At 40.6% G+C, this 4,279-nt stretch overlaps 1 long non-coding RNA gene across 1 annotated transcript; it reads left to right on the top strand.

Moving 5' to 3' along the window:
• The first annotated feature begins 552 nt into the window (after window positions 1–552).
• On the top strand, window positions 553–1,248 carry LOC147998184 (uncharacterized). Its single transcript, XR_015647060.1, has 2 exons — window positions 553–650; window positions 887–1,248. It is a non-coding gene; the product is annotated as an uncharacterized LOC147998184 (long non-coding RNA).
• Window positions 1,249–4,279: the final 3,031 nt, after the last annotated feature.

Here is a 4,279-nt window from a genome sequence, read left to right on the forward strand (position 1 = left end):
TTTTTTTGCTGTTACTGTGTGTAGGTGATCCTCATATCAATGGACTCGTAATAGGGTCCTATTACTTTGAGTAGTGTTTAGGTATAATATCTAAAATACAATAAGAAGACTAAGGGAAAGTCAGTGTGAGCAAAAAGCACAGATTGGGGATTAAATGAAGGAATGTGAAGTAGCAAACTTATACAGAAGCTTGGCACAGTCTAACTTAGTATAAGAAGAAGGGTTAAGAAATTTATCTTGCAGAGGTTTTAAGTAAAGCCTCCTATTCTCTACCAGTCTTGGTAGTTCTAGTATATTGAGCCCCTTGCCAGTGTATGAAGGTGACACTTTTTGATGAATAAGGCATATCTAAGATTCTCAGGCAGCCTGCTCTGGATGACCTTCAACCTCAAAGTGGTCAGAGGTAGGGCATTGTGAAGTGTTAGCAACTCCTTAGCTGTCATTGGCTAGGGCACACTTTTTTGACCAATCATGGCTCAGGAGTGTGGCCCCCATTGTTCAGTGGGTAGATAAGCAGGGTGCACAGAGCTCTGGGGTAAGTCCCTGGAATACCACCAGTATGGCAGGGGCGGCTAAGAAAGCCACCCGGCCTAGAGCTGAAGCAGCCGCAGGTTCGGCAAACAGATCAAAGCTGAAAAAGAAGGTCAAACGTAGGTCTAAACTTCGGAAGAGAAATCCTTCCCCTCAATTTTGTAGCAGAAATATCAAAGTGAGATGTCCCGAGCTAGGCTCATTCCCTCTCTAATGCAGTCATTCCTTCCCCTACGATTTTCTCACATCTGCTGTAAACTTCTCATCTACCTCTACCCCTTCTCATGAGTCCCCAGCCACATTCTACCTTTTTCCCAAACCAGTGCCCTGTGACTTTACTATGTAATTCTTTCAGGTAACAAGAAATGGGGAGCGATCTCTTCATCCATCAAGGAGGACAAAGCTCCAGAGACCCATCCGTACTACAGTTCAGGAAGAGCTGAGCCCAAGTCAACAAAGCCGACCTACTAGGGCATATGCCATTCAAATGTGAATGGATAAAAAACGCAAACCCTCAGCCCGGGCGGCAGCGAAGGCAGTTCCACCATGCCCCAACATTGCCACTGTTCCTACTCCTAGACGCTGAGGGGGTCCAAGGCCTAAGTAACATCAGTGACTGGGTCTGGGAGCTGAGACACAGTCAGGGTGTCAAGTCCACGTCTCACCACATACTCATTTGTATGATGGTGACAATAAAATCAATCAGATGTGAAAATATATATGTCACTCTCAGTCTTCAGTGGTATAGAATGAGAGAGATTGAGGGAGGGAAGACTGGGAAGATGATGAGAAGGAACACCAGTTTCTAGAAGGTTGGGAGCAGGATGAACCCCCTGATAGGCAGACAATGAATGGTCCAAATTGAGTTAGCACAAATGTCCTCCTAAAACATTATTTCACAGGGCAACAGGGAAAACCCAAGGTATTCCTAAATGTCACTGGTTAGGGCTGCTTCATGATTTCAGGCTATTACATCGATATCAACTGACATGTGAGTGACAGTTCCAGCCCTGAATTAGGCAGCACCTCAACTTTAGGACCCTTTCTTTCTTGTGGTGTTTTTTTTCCCATTCTCATTATTGTCTCATGTACGAAGACCCTCAGAAGGGCCAACGATTTCAAACCATCAAAATGCACTGTATATGAACTGGCAGTAATCTTGACTGGAGCCTGCAAATGCACCACGAGTTTAGCCTACCTCTTTGGATTTGGGGGAGAAGTAGGACAGTGAGGAGTGGTTTGTCAACCAGTACTGCTTCTAAAGCAGGTAGAAATATCTACACCTTTTTTTTGCAATCCCATAGGACGAACAACAACATCAACCAAAGAGATCCCACCAGAGCTTCCAGGCACTAAACAACCAACCAAAGGGTACATATGGAAGAACCCATGACTCCAGCTGCATATGTAGCAGAGTTCAGCATCGTCCAGCATCAATAGGAAGAAAAGCCCTTGGCCCTGAGAAAGCTGTTTCCCCAGTGTAGGGGATTGTGAGAGTGTTGAAGTTGAAGTGGGTAGGTGGGAGTGGTAGCATCCTCATAGAAGCAGGGGGAGGGGGACAGGGTATAGGATGGGGGCAAAGGGGATAACATTTCAAATATAAATACATAAAATATTCAAGAAAAATAAAACAAAACAAACAAGCAGGCAAACAAAAACAATTGTGCCTTTTCAGACCTGGGACTTGAACAGAAAGTTTAAAAGAGAAAATGGATGAAAGATATCTCTATACCATTCCTTAGCTTGTCCATAAAGAATTCCCCACGCTTCTCAGAAACCTCTTGATATTTATTCAAGTTACATATAAAACTAGCTGTTTTTTAATCATTTCTTTTTGCTTTAGGTATAGGATTGTACTCTATTGGTGTAAAACCTATTCATCATTCACCCACTTATTTCTCTACTCTTTCTTTTAACATGTTCATAAATTTGTAGAATCTTTAGCCATTCTGTTTTTCCCATCATCTGCCCTTTGGCTGAAATCCTCCTAACAGGTCTCCTTTCTTCTTCTGGGCTTTCTACTTTTGTGTGAGTCACTGAGTTTAAGGAAGGACTTCTTGGCAACTTATGGTTGGGGGTGGGGAGCAAGATCCATTTTTTAGCTACCCTACTAAAGAAAAGCGTATCCTCTATCCCTGAAACCATTAACTGACAGTATTTCCTCAGTGGGGGGTCGAGAAAACAGTTAACTGACAGTATTTCCTCAGAGAGGGGCTTAGACTCATTGGTCTCTCCTCAATGTCAGTTAACTGCCAATAGCCTGCCCCCAACTCCAGAGGAAAGGGGTGGGGCTACATTGGCCTCTTTTACACCCATGAAGAAATGTTGAAGGTTCAATTTTCTGAAGTCCTGTGCTAATATCTACATCAGTAGTGTGATCATCAGTGAGTGGGCTATACCATGTCAGAAAGAACTCCTTATTTGTTAATCACATCATCCTCTTACACTCTTTCATATATCATTTTGTAAATGTTCCCTAAATCTTGTAGCAGTGGGAGCAGATATAGTTGTCTCTTATTCTTTAGGGAAGGCATCATTATATATCTCAGGGCAATTAGAAACATATGTCATTATACTCACTTTCATCATTTCTTACAAGGCACAGTATTAAGAATTTTCAGAAATGCACCAATGTAACATTCATACAAATAGACATATAGACACATAGAGAAAATATTACATATGTTTCTATACATATATGTATATATTTTAGAAACATTAGGTTAGATGATAGGTAGATTGAAAGATAATGTAGAAAAAAGGATCATAGAGCGGATTTACAGTGATGATACATAAGTCGATAGATACATGCATAATTATATACCCAATTGCAAGGAACGAAAGTCATAGAGTGAGATTGAAAAGGATGTTTAGTAGAACTTGTCTTCTTACATAATTTTAGTGGTCAAAATGTTACAATACAGAGACAGACAAATAACAATTTATTGACATGAAGGCAGTCAGAACAGTAAACATGACACCTTGAATTCGTTTCCACAGATAGATTTTTTGGGGGGTATACATTTAGACAAATCCTCTACTAAAACTCAACATTGCTGGATAAGTTTTTCTTTTTGTTACTTGGTACTATATTTTGGAGTCAGAGAGTAAAAATTCTACTACTGAGCTCTTTTCTGTAGACCTTTAACACATTTTCATGTTGAGACAGCATCATTTTAATTCATTCACATAGCCATTGATCCTTGGACATTCCTCCAGAGTAGCTGAGATTATAAGCATCTCCCTCTATGCCCAACATCTGTGTCAAGTTCTTTTGTGAATATCAGTTGTCATTTTTCTGGGACAAATTCCTAGGGATGAAGTTTTGGGTAATAAGGTAATACTATTTTAGCTGTTTTTATTACTGATATTTTTTCTTTTTTAGCATTTAATTTAATCAGTTTGTTGTAGTTCTACTTATTAACACTGTCATTATCAGTTCTTTATAATCAAGACTTTGCCCCATCCCAGTCCTCCTACCCTTTGTCTCTGAGAGAATGCTTTCCCACAAGCAGGCCTCCCTCAAATTTCTGGAGAATTAGGTACTTCTTCTACCACTAAGGCCAGACTAGGCAGTCCACTAGCAATGATGGGGTGTTCCTCTTTCCCTACATCCTTCCCAACATATGCTGAAACCTGACTTTCTTATATTAGCTCTTCTGATGGAACGTAAGGTGGACTCTCAGGGTCATTTTGATTTGCATTTCCCTGAACATTTCTTTAAGTACTTTTAGGCCATTTGAAATTC

The sequence above is a fragment of the Rattus norvegicus genome, chromosome X, assembly GCF_021556685.1.
Source record: "Rattus norvegicus strain SHRSP/BbbUtx chromosome X, alternate assembly SHRSP_T2T, whole genome shotgun sequence".
Classification (NCBI taxonomy): Eukaryota; Metazoa; Chordata; class Mammalia; order Rodentia; family Muridae; genus Rattus; species Rattus norvegicus.